This window comes from Lissotriton helveticus, chromosome 8 (genome assembly GCF_964261635.1).
Source record: "Lissotriton helveticus chromosome 8, aLisHel1.1, whole genome shotgun sequence".
Lineage (NCBI taxonomy): Eukaryota > Metazoa > Chordata > Amphibia > Caudata > Salamandridae > Lissotriton > Lissotriton helveticus.
The window spans coordinates 1540730537-1540745982 of record NC_136069.1 but is presented as its reverse complement, the minus strand read 5'-3'; the positions used below and the strand labels follow the sequence as shown (position 1 = coordinate 1540745982).

Sequence of the window (15446 nt, the reverse complement as noted above, 5' to 3'; positions counted from 1 at the left end):
TTGAACCCACGCCTCCAGAAGAGACTGCAACCTGAACGCAGAGTCTTAGACCACTTGGCCATCCTGACTTGCATTTGCAGCACCTTCCACAAGCCAGACAGCCATGCAAGTTTGGTACCGAAAAGGCATGCCCTCAATTTATTTATCCCATTATAATCATTTCCAACAGATCTTTGAACAATCCATACAGAGCAGTACCTATGAAGAACTCTTTAGACCTTTAAAGCGTACAAAGAGAAAGTGCTATTCACCAGCCACTTGAACGGCCCAAAGCTGCTTTGAAATTGAGTCAACAGCCACATCTTGGCTGACTAAAGCAAATTCAACAAGGGAGCTCAATGTCACAACATAGGGTGGAATACGCAAATCTAAGCAGCCCCTGATCACAGCCCTGAGGACATTGCTGTAAGTGTGCTGGAGTACAGGTGTCTACCAGGTGCTTGGCATTCTTCCAAATTTGCATGGCCTGTCTGGCCAGGGAATACAAGAGCATGACTCTTCTAGATGAGCTCTTACATGGGTCCTAAGCTCATTTGGTAAGGATTGCACTTTATCAGCAAGACTTTGTACAACAGAAATATATGAGAAACCCAAGCTCTCTTGACTAGACGAGGACGGAATAACGTCCCTGGTGAAGACGAACAGATGCAACTTCCATCAGATGTTATCCTGATGTAGAAGATTATATCTCCAAAAGTCATTTCAGAAGTGGGATTCGAACCCACGCCTCCAGAGGAGACTGCAGCCTAAACACAGCTCCTTTGACCACTCGGCCATCCTGACAGTGAAGAGTCCTAAGAAATGTATAAAAGTCACTCAGAAATTTCTGCGTCCATGCAAGCTTGAAATAATTTCAACCTTCAAACACAAGGTGCAACTTTTTGCACAGGACAATAAACACAGAAGATCACATATGAAAGCATTTCATTTCACAGGTGTACTGTTTTTATGCTTTTAGAATAACTTATACCTCTCACCAGCTATTTAGGGTTCTGTATCCTACTCACAAAATTATCTTGCCTGCGACTTCTCTCTTTATACACAAACAACTACTGCTCAGGAAGTAGGAAGGCAGAAGGTGGGGCAGTTTATCCAAATTTATGCTGTCAATGTGCCTTGCAGATTTATGCAGAATTTCTAGATCCTTGCTGGAAACAAGAGAGCAGGCCTTGTTTCAGATCAACTGTCCCTAGCAAGGAACGTCTGAGCACATCCATTCTTTTGCTCTCTAGCCCCTGGCTTGGGACTCACCCTCACTGGCTGAGGAGTGAAGTTCTGCATACCAACGTTGCATAGAAGGTATGTTTGTGATTGGTTTGAGATGGGTGGGAGGTCAAGAGCAGGGAAAAGCAAGTCACCTTCACTTCTAGTCTCCTCTTCTATGCCTACCTGCCGTTCACTCACTCTGTCTTTGTTTCATTCTCTCCTTCCTCAACACCCCATCTCACTCACTGGCTCTATCATTTGTGCTCTTTCCCCTTGCTCTTCATTTCATAGTGGAAACATCTCTTGAATGGATCATTAGAAAATGAGGTTACATAAAATTAAAAATCTACTTATTAGAAACCAAAAATATCACAAGACTGAATGTAAGCCATTTCTTCAATAAAAGGGATTTTTTAGGCACCCCCCAAAAAACACATAAAACACCACTAGTGCTAGAAGAATATTATACGAGCTTGAAGACAGAATTGGGCAAATTCATTTGCAGTTGAAACTGAAGTTTGGTACTTATTCAGATATTATATGCACTGCCAATTTTTAGCTGAGATTCTGAAGGAACGCAGAGACAAAATGGACTTAAAGTTTTGTCAGAAGTGGGATTCGAACCCACGCCTCCAGGAGAGACTGCGGCCTTAACGCAGCGCCTTAGACCACTCGGCCATCCTGACCACATGTTGCTTGTCCATCGACATAGTGAGAAAGATAGTGTGAACAAAAAAAACACACATCTTAGGCCATAAGTGGCTATAGCAAGAAAAAAACTCACTGCACTTTTCCAAAAAGACAACCATATAAGCCCATGTGAGGGAAATGATCTGATTTTCTCCCTCAAGAAAAAAGAAGATTAAACACAGGTTTGTCAGAAGTGGGATTTGAACCCACGCCTCCTGAAGAGACTGCATCCTGAACGCAGCGCCTTAGACCACTCAGCCATCCTGACTTGCGTTTGCAGCACCTTCCACAAGCCAGACAGCCATGCAAGTTTGGTACCGAAAAGGCATGCCCTCAATTTATTTATCCCATTATAAGCATTTCCAACAGATCTTTGAACAATCCATACAGAGCAGTACCTATGAAGAACTCTTTAGACCTTTAAAGCGTACAAAGAGAAAGTGCTATTCACCAGCCACTTGAACGGCGCAAAGCTGCTTTGAAATTGAGTCAACAGCCACATCTTGGCTGACTAAAGCAAATTCAACAAGGGAGCTCAATGTCACAACATAGGGTGGAATACGCAAATCTAAGCAGCCCCTGATCACAGCCCTGAGGGCATTGCTGTAAGTGTGCTGGAGTACAGCTGTCTACCAGGTGCTTGGCATTCTTCCAAATTTGCATGGCCTGTCTGGCGAGGGAATACAAGAGCATGACTCTTCTAGATGAGCTCTTACATGGGTCATAAGCTCATTTGGTAAGGATTGCACTTTATCAGCAAGACTTTGTACAACAGAAATATATGAGAAACCCAAGCTCTCTTGACTAGACGAGGACAGAATAAAGTCCCAGGTGAAGACGAACAGAAGCAACTTCCATCAGATGTTATCCTGATGAAGAAGATTATATCTCCAAAAGTCATTTCAGAAGTGGGATTCGAACCCACGCCCCCAGAGGAGACTGCGGCCTAAACACAGCGCCTTAGACCACTCAGCCATCCTGACAGTAAAGAGTCCTAAGAAATGTATAAAAGTCACTCAGAAATTTCTGCGTCCATGCAAGCTTGAAATAATTTCAACCTTCAAACACAAGGTGCAACTTTTTGCACAGGACAATAAACACAGAAGATCACATATGAAAGCATTTCATTTCACAGGTGTACTGTTTTTATGCTTTTAGAATAACTTATACCTCTCACCAGCTATTTAGGGTTCTGTATCCTACTCACAAAATTACCTTGCCTGCGACCTTTCTCTCTATACACAAACAACTACTGCTCAGGAAGTAGGAAGGCAGAAGGTGGGGCAGTTTATGCAAATTTATGCTGTCAATGTGCCTTGCACATTCATGCAGAATTTCTAGATCCTTGCTGGAAACAAGAGAGCAGGCCTTGTTTCAGATCAACTGTCCCTAGCAAGGAACTTCTGAGCACATCCATTCTTTTGCTCTCTAGCCCCTGGCTTGGGACTCACCCTCACTGGCTGAGGAGTGAAGTTCTGCATACCAACGTTGCATAGAGGGTATGTTTGTGATTGGTTTGAGATGGGTGGGAGGTCAAGAGCAGGGAAAAGCAAGTCACTTTCACTTTTAGTCTCCTCTTCTATGCCTACCTGCCGTTCACTCACTCTGTCTTTGTTTCATTCTCTCCTTCCTCAACACCCCATCTCACTCACTCGCTCTATCATTTGTGCTCTTTCCCCTTGCTCTTCATTTCATAGTGGAAACATCTCTTGAATGGATCATTAGAAAATGAGGTTACATAAAATTAAAAATCTACTTATTAGAAACCAAAAATATCACAAGACTGAATGTAAGCCATTTCTTCAATAAAAGGGATTTTTTAGGCACCCCCCAAAAAACACATAAAACACCACTAGTGCTAGAAGAATATTATAAGAGCTTGAAGACAGAATTGGGCAAATTCATTTGCAGTTGAAACTGAAGTTTGGTACTTATTCAGATATTTTATGCACTGCCAATTTTTAGCTTAGATTCTGAAGGAACGCAGAGACAAAATGGACTTAAAGTTTTGTCAGAAGTGGGATTCGAAGCCACGCCTCGAGGAGAGACTGCGGCCTTAACGCAGCGCCTTAGACCACTCGGCCATCCTGACCACATGTTGCTTGTCCATCTACATAGTGAGAAAGATAGTGTGAACAAAAAAAACACACATCTTAGGCCATAAGTGGCTATAGCAAGAAAAAAACTCACTGCACTTTTCCAAAAAGACAACCATATAAGCCCATGTGAGGGAAATGATCTGATTTTCTCCCTCAAGAAAATAGAAGATTAAACACAGGTTTGTCAGAAGTGGGATTTGAACCCACGCCTCCAGAAGAGACTGCGACCTGAACGCAGCGCCTTAGACCACTCGGCCATCCTGACTTGCATTTGCAGCACCTTCCACAAGCCAGACAGCCATGCAAGTGGGGTACCGAAAAGGCATGCCCTCAATTTATTTATCCCATTATAAGCATTTCCAACAGATCTTTGAACAATCCATACAGAGCAGTACCTATGAAGAACTCTTTAGACCTTTAAAGCGTACAAAGAGAAAGTGCTATTCACCAGCCACTTGAACGGCCCAAAGCTACTTTGAAATTGAGTCAACAGCCACATCTTGGCTGACTAAAGCAAATTCAACAAGGGAGCTCAATGTCACAACATAGGGTGGAATACGCAAATCTAAGCAGCCCCTGATCACAGCCCTAAGGACATTGCTGTAAGTGTGCTGGAGTACAGCTGTCTACCAGGTGCTTGGCATTCTTCCAAATTTGCATGGCCTGTCTGGCCAGGGAATACAAGAGCATGACTCTTCTAGATGAGCTCTTACATGGGTCCTAAGCTCATTTGGTAAGGATTGCACTTTATCAGCAAGACTTTGTACAACAGAAATATATGAGAAACCCAAGCTCTCTTGACTAGACGAGGACGGAATAACGCCCAGGTGAAGACGAACAGATGCAACTTCCATCAGATGTTATCCTGATGAAGAAGATTATATCTCCAAAAGTCATTTCATAAGTGGGATTCGAACCTATACCTCCAGAGGAGACTGCACCCTAAACACAGCGGCTTAGTCCACTCGGCCATCCTGACAGTGAAGAGGCCTAAGAAATGTATAAAAGTCACTCAGAAATGTCTGCGTCCATGCAAGCTTGAAATAATTTCAACCTTCAAACACAAGGTGCAACTTTTTGCACAGGACAATAAACACAGAAGATCACATATGAAAGCATTTCATTTCACAGGTGTACTGTTTTTATGCTTTTAGAATAACTTATACCTCTCACCAGCTATTTAGGGTTCTGTATCCTACTCACAAAATTATCTTGCCTGCGACCTCTCTCTTTATACACAAACAACTACTGCTCAGGAAGTAGGAAGGCAGAAGGTGGGGCAGTTTATGCAAATTTATGCTGCCAATGTGCCTTGCAGATTCATGCAGAATTTCTAGATCCTTGCTGGAAACAAGAGAGCAGGCCTTGTTTCAGATCAACTGTCCCTAGCAAGGAACGTCTGAGCACATCCATTCTTTTGCTCTCTAGCCCCTGGCTTGGGACTCACCCTCACTGGCTGAGGAGTGAAGTTCTGCATACCAACGTTGCATAGAAGGTATGTTTGTGATTGGTTTGAGATGGGTGGGAGGTCAAGAGCAGCACTCGCTCTATCATTTGTGCTCTTTCCCCTTGCTCTTCATTTCATAGTGGAAACATCTCTTGAATGGATCATTAGAAAATGAGGCTACATAAAATTAAAAATCTACTTATTGGAAACCAAAAATATCACAAGACTGAATGTAAGCCATTTCTTCAATAAAAGGGATTTTTTAGGCACCCCCCAAAAAACACATAAAACACCACTAGTGCTAGAAGAATATTATAAGAGCTTGAAGACAGAATTGGGCAAATTCATTTGCAGTTGAAACTGAAGTTTGGTACTTATTCAGATATTTTATGCACTGCCAATTTTTAGCTTAGATTCTGAAGGAACGCAGAGACAAAATGGACTTAAAGTTTTGTCAGAAGTGGGATTCGAACCCACGCCTCGAGGAGAGACTGCAGCCTTAACGCAGCCCCTTAGACCACTCGGCCATCCTGACCACATGTTGCTTGTTCATCTACATAGTGAGAAAGATAGTGTGAACAAAAAAAACACACATCTTAGGCCATAAGTGGCTATAGCAAGAAAAAAACTCACTGCACTTTTCCAAAAAGACAACCATATAAGCCCATGTGAGGGAAATGATCTGATTTTCTCCCTCAAGAAAAAAGAAGATTAAACACAGGTTTGTCAGAAGTGGGATTTGAACCCACGCCTCCAGAAGAGACTGCGACCTGAACGCAGCGCCTTAGACCACTCGGCCATCCTGACTTGCATTTGCAGCACCTTCCACAAGCCAGACAGCCATGCAAGTGGGGTACCGAAAAGGCATGTCCTCAATTTATTTATCCCATTATAAGCATTTCCAACAGATCTTTGAACAATCCATACAGAGCAGTACCTATGAAGAACTCTTTAGACCTTTAAAGCGTACAAAGAGAAAGTGCTATTCACCAGCCACTTGAACGGCCCAAAGCTGCTTTGAAATTAAGTCAATAGCCACATCTTGGCTGACTAAAGCAAATTCAAAAAGGGATCTCAATGTCACAACATAGGGTGGAATTCGCAAATCTAAGCAGCCCCTGATCACTGCCCTGAGGAAATTGCTGTAAGTGTGCTGGAGTCCAGCTGTCTACCAGGTGCTTGGCATTCTACCAAATTTGTATGGCCTGTCTGGCCAGGGAATACAAGAGAATGACTCTTCTAGATGAGCTCTTACATGGGTCATAAGCTCATTTGGTAAGGATTGCACTTTATCAGCAAGACTTTGTACAACAGAAATATATGAGAAACCCAAGCTCTCTTGACTAGACGAGGACAGAATAACGTCCCAGGTGAAGACGAACAGAAGCACCTTCCATCAGATGTTATCCTGATGAAGAAGATTATATCTCCAAAAGTCATTTCAGAAGTGGGATTCGAACCCACGTCTCCAGAGGAGACTGTGGCCTAAACACAGCACCTTAGACCACTCGGCCATCCTGACAGTGAAGAGTCCTAAGAAATGTATAAAAGTCACTCAGAAATTTCTGCGTCCATGCAAGCTTGAAATAATTGCAACCTTCAAACACAAGGTGCAACTTTTTGCACAGGACAATAAACACAGAAGATCACATATGAAAGCATTTCATTTCACAGGTGTACTGTTTTTATGCTTTTAGAATAACTTATACCTCTCACCAGCTATTTAGGGTTCTGTATCCTACTCACAAAATTACCTTGCCTGCGACCTTTCTCTCTATACACAAACAACTACTGCTCAGGAAGTAGGAAGGCAGAAGGTGGGGCAGTTTATGCAAATGTATGCTGTCAATGTGCCTTGCACATTCATGCAGAATTTCTAGATCCTTGCTGGAAACAAGAGAGCAGGCCTTGTTTCAGATCAACTGTCCCTAGCAAGGAACGTCTGAGCACATCCATTCTTTTGCTCTCTAGCCCCTGGCTTGGGACTCACACTCACTGGCTGAGGAGTGAAGTTCTGCATACCAACGTTGCATAGAAGGTATGTTTGTGATTGGTTTGAGATGGGTGGGAGGTCAAGAGCAGGGAAAAGCAAGTCACTTTCACTTCTAGTCTCCTCTTCTATGCCTACCTGCCGTTCACTCACTCTGTCTTTGTTTCATTCTCTCCTTCCTCAACACCCCATCTCACTCACTCGCTCTATCATTTGTGCTCTTTCCCCTTGCTCTTCATTTCATAGTGGAAACATCTCTTGAATGGATCATTAGAAAATGAGGTTACATAAAATTAAAAATCTACTTATTGGAAACCAAAAATATCACAAGACTGAATGTAAGCCATTTCTTCAATAAAAGGGATTTTTTAGGCACCCCCCAAAAAACACATAAAACACCACTAGTGCTAGAAGAATATTATAAGAGCTTGAAGACAGAATTGGGCAAATTCATTTGCAGTTGAAACTGAAGTTTGGTACTTATTCAGATATTATATGCACTGCCAAATTTTAGCTGAGATTCTGAAGGAACGCAGAGACAAAATGGACTTAAAGTTTTGTCAGAAGTGGGATTCGAACCCACGCCTCCAGGAGAGACTGCGGCCTTAACGCAGCGCCTTAGACCACTCGGCCATCCTGACCACATGTTGCTTGTCCATCTACATAGTCAGAAAGATAGTTTGAACAAAAAAACACACATCTTAGGCCATGAGTGGCTATAGCAAGAAAAAAACTCACTGCACTTTTCCAAAAAGACAACCATATAAGCCCATGTGAGGGAAATGATCTGATTTTCTCCCTCAAGAAAAAAGAAGATTAAACACAGGTTTGTCAGAAGTGGGATTTGAACCCACGCCTCCAGAAGAGACTGCAACCTGAACGCAGAGTCTTAGACCACTTGGCCATCCTGACTTGCATTTGCAGCACCTTCCACAAGCCAGACAGCCATGCAAGTTTGGTACCGAAAAGGCATGCCCTCAATTTATTTATCCCATTATAAGCATTTCCAACAGATCTTTGAACAATCCATACAGAGCAGTACCTATGAAGAACTCTTTAGACCTTTAAAGCGTACAAAGAGAAAGTGCTATTCACCAGCCACTTGAACGGCCCAAAGCTGCTTTGAAATTGAGTCAACAGCCACATCTTGGCTGACTAAAGCAAATTCAACAAGGGAGCTCAATGTCACAACATAGGGTGGAATACGCAAATCTAAGCAGCCCCTGATCACAGCCCTGAGGACATTGCTGTAAGTGTGCTGGAGTACAGCTGTCTACCAGGTGCTTGGCATTCTTCCAAATTTGCATGGCCTGTCTGGCCAGGGAATACAAGAGCATGACTCTTCTAGATGAGCTCTTACATGGGTCCTAAGCTCATTTGGTAAGGATTGCACTTTATCAGCAAGACTTTGTACAACAGAAATATATGAGAAACCCAAGCTCTCTTGACTAGACGAGGACGGAATAACGTCCCAGGTGAAGACGAACAGATGCAACTTCCATCAGATGTTATCCTGATGAAGAAGATTATATCTCCAAAAGTCATTTCAGAAGTGGGATTCGAACCCACACCTCCAGAGGAGACTGCACCCTAAACACAGCGCCTTAGTCCACTCGGCCATCCTGACATTGTAGAGGCCTAACAAATGTATAAAAGTCACTCAGAAATGTCTGCGTCCATGCAAGCTTGAAATAATTTCAACCTTCAAACACAAGGTGCAACTTTTTGCACAGGACAATAAACACAGAAGATCACATATGAAAGCATTTCATTTCACAGGTGTACTGTTTTTATGCTTTTAGAATAACTTATACCTCTCACCAGCTATTTAGGGTTCTGTATCCTACTCACAAAATTATCTTGCCTGCGACCTCTCTCTTTATACACAAACAACTACTGCTCAGGAAGTAGGAAGGCAGAAGGTGGGGCAGTTTATGCAAATTTATGCTGTCAATGTGCCTTGCAGATTCATGCAGAATTTCTAGATCCTTGCTGGAAACAAGAGAGCAGGCCTTGTTTCAGATCAACTGTCCCTAGCAAGGAACGTCTGAGCACATCCATTCTTTTGCTCTCTAGCCCCTGGCTTGGGACTCACCCTCACTGGCTGAGGAGTGAAGTTCTGCATACCAACGTTGCATAGAAGGTATGTTTGTGATTGGTTTGAGATGGGTGGGAGGTCAAGAGCAGCACTCGCTCTATCATTTGTGCTCTTTCCCCTTGCTCTTCATTTCATAGTGGAAACATCTCTTGAATGGATCATTAGAAAATGAGATTACATAAAATTAAAAATCTACTTATTGGAAACCAAAAATATCACAAGACTGAATGTAAGCCATTTCTTCAATAAAAGGGATTTTTTAGGCACCCCCCAAAAAACACATAAAACACCACTAGTGCTAGAAGAATATTATAAGAGCTTGAAGACAGAATTGGGCAAATTCATTTGCAGTTGAAACTGAAGTTTGGTACTTATTCAGATATTTTATGCACTGCCAATTTTTAGCTTAGATTCTGAAGGAACGCAGAGACAAAATGGACTTAAAGTTTTCTCAGAAGTGGGATTCGAACCCACGCCTCAAGGAGAGACTGCGGCCTTAACGCAGCGCCTTAGACCACTCGGCCATCCTGACCACATGTTGCTTGTCCATCTACATAGTGAGAAAGATAGTGTGAACAAAAAAAACACACATCTTAGGCCATAAGTGGCTATAGCAAGAAAAAAACTCACTGCACTTTTCCAAAAAGACAACCATATAAGCCCATGTGAGGGAAATGATCTGATTTTCTCCCTCAAGAAAAAAGAAGATTAAACACAGGTTTGTCAGAAGTGGGATTTGAACCCACGCCTCCAGAAGAGACTGCGACCTGAACGCAGCGCCTTAGACCACTCGGCCATCCTGACTTGCATTTGCAGCACCTTCCACAAGCCAGACAGCCATGCAAGTGGGGTACCGAAAAGGCATGCCCTCAATTTATTTATCCCATTATAAGCATTTCCAACAGATCTTTGAACAATCCATACAGAGCAGTACCTATGAAGAACTCTTTAGACCTTTAAAGCGTACAAAGAGAAAGTGCTATTCACCAGCCACTTGAACGGCCCAAAGCTGCTTTGAAATTGAGTCAATAGCCACATCTTGGCTGACTAAAGCAAATTCAACAAGGGATCTCAATGTCACAACATAGGGTGGAATTCGCAAATCTAAGCAGCCCCTGATCACTGCCCTGAGGAAATTGCTGTAAGTGTGCTGGAGTCCAGCTGTCTACCAGGTGCTTGGCATTCTTCCAAATTTGTATGGCCTGTCTGGCCAGGGAATACAAGAGAATGACTCTTCTAGATGAGCTCTTACATGGGTCATAAGCTCATTTGGTAAGGATTGCACTTTATCAGCAAGACTTTGTACAACAGAAATATATGAGAAACCCAAGCTCTCTTGACTAGACGAGGACAGAATAACGTCCCAGGTGAAGACGAACAGAAGCAACTTCCATCAGATGTTATCCTGATGAAGAAGATTATATCTCCAAAAGTCATTTCAGAAGTGGGATTCGAACCCACGTCTCCAGAGGAGACTGTGGCCTAAACACAGCACCTTAGACCACTCGGCCATCCTGACAGTGATGAGTCCTAAGAAATGTATAAAAGTCACTCAGAAATTTCTGCGTCCATGCAAGCTTGAAATAATTTCAACCTTCAAACACAAGGTGCAACTTTTTGCACAGGACAATAAACACAGAAGATCACATATGAAAGCATTTCATTTCACAGGTGTACTGTTTTTATGCTTTTAGAATAACTTATACCTCTCACCAGCTATTTAGGGTTCTGTATCCTACTCACAAAATTACCTTGCCTGCGACCTTTCTCTCTATACACAAACAACTACTGCTCAGGAAGTAGGAAGGCAGAAGGTGGGGCAGTTTATGCAAATTTATGCTGTCAATGTGCCTTGCACATTCATGCAGAATTTCTAGATCCTTGCTGGAAACAAGAGAGCAGGCCTTGTTTCAGATCAACTGTCCCTAGCAAGGAACGTCTGAGCACATCCATTCTTTTGCTCTCTAGCCCCTGGCTTGGGACTCACACTCACTGGCTGAGGAGTGAAGTTCTGCATACCAACGTTGCATAGAAGGTATGTTTGTGATTGGTTTGAGATGGGTGGGAGGTCAAGAGCAGGGAAAAGCAAGTCACTTTCACTTCTAGTCTCCTCTTCTATGCCTACCTGCCGTTCACTCACTCTGTCTTTGTTTCATTCTCTCCTTCCTCAACACCCCATCTCACTCACTGGCTCTATCATTTGTGCTCTTTCCCCTTGCTCTTCATGTCATAGTGGAAACATCTCTTGAATGGATCATTAGAAAATGAGGTTACATAAAATTAAAAATCTACTTATTGGAAACCAAAAATATCACAAGACTGAATGTAAGCCATTTCTTCAATAAAAGGGATTTTTAGGCACCCCCCAAAAAACACATAAAACACCACTAGTGCTAGAAGAATATTATACGAGCTTGAAGACAGAATTGGGCAAATTCATTTGCAGTTGACACTGAAGTTTGGTACTTATTCAGATATTATATGCACTGCCAATTTTTAGCTGAGATTCTGAAGGAACGCAGAGACAAAATGGACTTAAAGTTTTGTCAGAAGTGGGATTCGAACCCACGCCTCCAGGAGAGACTGCGGCCTTAACGCAGCGCCTTAGACCACTCGGCCATCCTGGCCACATGTTGCTTGTCCATCTACATAGTGAGAAAGATAGTGTGAACAAAAAAAACACACATCTTAGGCCATAAGTGGCTATAGCAAGAAAAAAACTCACTGCACTTTTCCAAAAAGACAACCATATAAGCCCATGTGAGGGAAATCATCTGATTTTCTCCCTCAAGAAAAAAGAAGATTAAACACAGGTTTGTCAGAAGTGGGATTTGAACCCACGCCTCCAGAAGAGACTGCAACCTGAACGCAGAGTCTTAGACCACTTGGCCATCCTGACTTGCATTTGCAGCACCTTCCACAAGCCAGACAGCCATGCAAGTTTGGTACCGAAAAGGCATGCCCTCAATTTATTTATCCCATTATAATCATTTCCAACAGATCTTTGAACAATCCATACAGAGCAGTACCTATGAAGAACTCTTTAGACCTTTAAAGCGTACAAAGAGAAAGTGCTATTCACCAGCCACTTGAACGGCCCAAAGCTGCTTTGAAATTGAGTCAACAGCCACATCTTGGCTGACTAAAGCAAATTCAACAAGGGAGCTCAATGTCACAACATAGGGTGGAATACGCAAATCTAAGCAGCCCCTGATCACAGCCCTGAGGACATTGCTGTAAGTGTGCTGGAGTACAGCTGTCTACCAGGTGCTTGGCATTCTTCCAAATTTGCATGGCCTGTCTGGCCAGGGAATACAAGAGCATGACTCTTCTAGATGAGCTCTTACATGGGTCCTAAGCTCATTTGGTAAGGATTGCACTTTATCAGCAAGACTTTGTACAACAGAAATATATGAGAAACCCAAGCTCTCTTGACTAGACGAGGACAGAATAACGTCCCAGGTGAAGACGAACAGAAGCAACTTCCATCAGATGTTATCCTGATGAAGAAGATTATATCTCCAAAAGTCATTTCAGAAGTGGGATTTGAACCCTCGCCTCCAGAGGAGACTGCGGCCTAAACACAGCGCCTTAGACCACTCGGCCATCCTGACAGTGAAGAGTCCTAAGAAATGTATAAAAGTCACTCAGAAATTTCTGCGTCCATGCAAGCTTGAAATAATTTCAACCTTCAAACACAAGGTGCAACTTTTTGCACAGGACAATAAACACAGAAGATCACATATGAAAGCATTTCATTTCACAGGTGTACTGTTTTTATGCTTTTAGAATAACTTATACCTCTCACCAGCTATTTAGGGTTCTGTATCCTACTCACAAAATTATCTTGCCTGCGACTTCTCTCTTTATACACAAACAACTACTGCTCAGGAAGTAGGAAGGCAGAAGGTGGGGCAGTTTATCCAAATTTATGCTGTCAATGTGCCTTGCAGATTCATGCAGAATTTCTAGATCCTTGCTGGAAACAAGAGAGCAGGCCTTGTTTCAGATCAACTGTCCCTAGCAAGGAACGTCTGAGCACATCCATTCTTTTGCTCTCTAGCCCCTGTCTTGGGACTCACCCTCACTGGCTGAGGAGTGAAGTTCTGCATACCAACGTTGCATAGAAGGTATGTTTGTGATTGGTTTGAGATGGGTGGGAGGTCAAGAGCAGGGAAAGCAAGTCACCTTCACTTCTAGTCTCCTCTTCTATGCCTACCTGCCGTTCACTCACTCTGTCTTTGTTTCATTCTCTCCTTCCTCAACACCCCATCTCACTCACTGGCTCTATCATTTGTGCTCTTTCCCCTTGCTCTTCATTTCATAGTGGAAACATCTCTTGAATGGATCATTAGAAAATGAGGTTACATATAATTAAAAATCTACTTATTGGAAACCAAAAATATCACAAGACTGAATGTAAGCCATTTCTTCAATAAAAGGGATTTTTTAGGCACCCCCCAAAAAACACATAAAACACCACTAGTGCTAGAAGAATATTATACGAGCTTGAAGACAGAATTGGGCAAATTCATTTGCAGTTGAAACTGAAGTTTGGTACTTATTCAGATATTATATGCACTGCCAATTTTTAGCTGAGATTCTGAAGGAACGCAGAGACAAAATGGACTTAAAGGTTTGTCAGAAGTGGGATTCGAACCCACGCCTCCAGGAGAGACTGCGGCCTTAACGCAGTGCCTTAGACCACTCGGCCATCCTGACCACATGTTGCTTGTCCATCTACATAGTGAGAAAGATAGTGTGAACAAAAAAAAACACACATCTTAGGCCATGAGTGGCTATAGCAAAAAAAAAAACTCACTGCACTTTTCCAAAAAGACAACCATATAAGCCCATGTGAGGGAAATGATCTGATTTTCTCCCTCAAGAAAAAAGAAGATTAAACACAGGGTTGTCAGAAGTGGGATTTGAACCCACGCCTCCAGAAGAGACTGCGACCTGAACGCAGCGCCTTAGACCACTCGGCCATCCTGACTTGCAATTGCAGCACCTTCCACAAGCCAGACAGCCATGCAAGTGGGGTACGGAAAAGGCATGCCCTCAATTTATTTATCCCATTATAAGCATTTCCAACAGATTTTTGAACAATCCATACAGAGCAGTACCTATGAAGAACTCTTTAGACCTTTAATGAGTACAAAGAGAAAGTGCTATTCACCAGCCACTTGAACGGCCCAAAGCTGCTTTGAAATTGAGTCAACAGCCACATCTTGGCTGACTAAAGCAAATTCAACAAGGGAGCTCAATGTCACAACATAGGGTGGAATACACAAATCTAAGCAGCCCCTGATCACAGCCCTGAGGACATTGCTGTAAGTGTGCTGGAGTACAGCTGTCTACCAGGTGCTTGGCATTCTTCCAAATTTGCATGGCCTGTCTGGCCAGGGAATACAAGAGCATGACTCTTCTAGATGAGCTCTTACATGGGTCCTAAGCTCATTTGGTAAGGATTGCACTTCATCAGCAAGACTTTGTAAAACAGAAATATATGAGAAACCCAAGCTCTCTTGACTAGACGAGGACGGAATAACGTCCCAGGTGAAGACGAAGAGATGCAACTTCCATCAGATGTTATCCTGATGAAGAAGATTATATCTCCAAAAGTCATTTCAGAAGTGGGATTCGAACCCACGCCTCCAGAGGAGACTGCAGCCTATACACAGCGCCTTAGACCACTCGGCCATCCTGACAGTGAAGAGTCCTAAGAAATGTATAAAAGTCACTCAGAAATTTCTGCGTCCATGCAAGCTTGAAATAATTTCAACCTTCAAACACAAGGTGCAACTTTTTGCACAGGACAATAAACACAGAAGATCACATATGAAAGCATTTCATTTCACAGGTGTACTGTTTTTATGCTTTTAGAATAACTTATACCTCTCACCAGCTAGTTAG

At 42.8% G+C, this 15446-nt stretch overlaps 10 non-coding genes across 10 annotated transcripts; all 10 read right to left on the bottom strand.

Annotated features, from left to right (window-relative positions):
* Positions 1–1809: 1809 nt before the first annotated feature.
* TRNAL-AAG (transfer RNA leucine (anticodon AAG)) lies at positions 1810–1892 on the bottom strand. The gene has a single exon. It is a non-coding gene; the product is annotated as a tRNA-Leu (tRNA).
* Positions 1893–2081: 189 nt separating this feature from the next.
* On the bottom strand, positions 2082–2164 carry TRNAL-CAG (transfer RNA leucine (anticodon CAG)). Its single transcript has one exon. It is a non-coding gene; the product is annotated as a tRNA-Leu (tRNA).
* A 632-nt stretch (positions 2165–2796) lies between these two features.
* On the bottom strand, positions 2797–2879 carry TRNAL-UAG (transfer RNA leucine (anticodon UAG)). The gene has a single exon. It is a non-coding gene; the product is annotated as a tRNA-Leu (tRNA).
* A 1298-nt stretch (positions 2880–4177) lies between these two features.
* Positions 4178–4260, bottom strand: TRNAL-CAG (transfer RNA leucine (anticodon CAG)). Its single transcript has one exon. It is a non-coding gene; the product is annotated as a tRNA-Leu (tRNA).
* Positions 4261–6166: 1906 nt separating this feature from the next.
* TRNAL-CAG (transfer RNA leucine (anticodon CAG)) lies at positions 6167–6249 on the bottom strand. Its single transcript has one exon. It is a non-coding gene; the product is annotated as a tRNA-Leu (tRNA).
* Positions 6250–7990: 1741 nt separating this feature from the next.
* TRNAL-AAG (transfer RNA leucine (anticodon AAG)) lies at positions 7991–8073 on the bottom strand. The gene has a single exon. It is a non-coding gene; the product is annotated as a tRNA-Leu (tRNA).
* Positions 8074–10251: 2178 nt separating this feature from the next.
* Positions 10252–10334, bottom strand: TRNAL-CAG (transfer RNA leucine (anticodon CAG)). The gene has a single exon. It is a non-coding gene; the product is annotated as a tRNA-Leu (tRNA).
* A 1740-nt stretch (positions 10335–12074) lies between these two features.
* Positions 12075–12157, bottom strand: TRNAL-AAG (transfer RNA leucine (anticodon AAG)). The gene has a single exon. It is a non-coding gene; the product is annotated as a tRNA-Leu (tRNA).
* A 2012-nt stretch (positions 12158–14169) lies between these two features.
* Positions 14170–14252, bottom strand: TRNAL-AAG (transfer RNA leucine (anticodon AAG)). Its single transcript has one exon. It is a non-coding gene; the product is annotated as a tRNA-Leu (tRNA).
* A 191-nt stretch (positions 14253–14443) lies between these two features.
* TRNAL-CAG (transfer RNA leucine (anticodon CAG)) lies at positions 14444–14526 on the bottom strand. Its single transcript has one exon. It is a non-coding gene; the product is annotated as a tRNA-Leu (tRNA).
* Between the last annotated feature and the right edge of the window lie 920 nt (positions 14527–15446).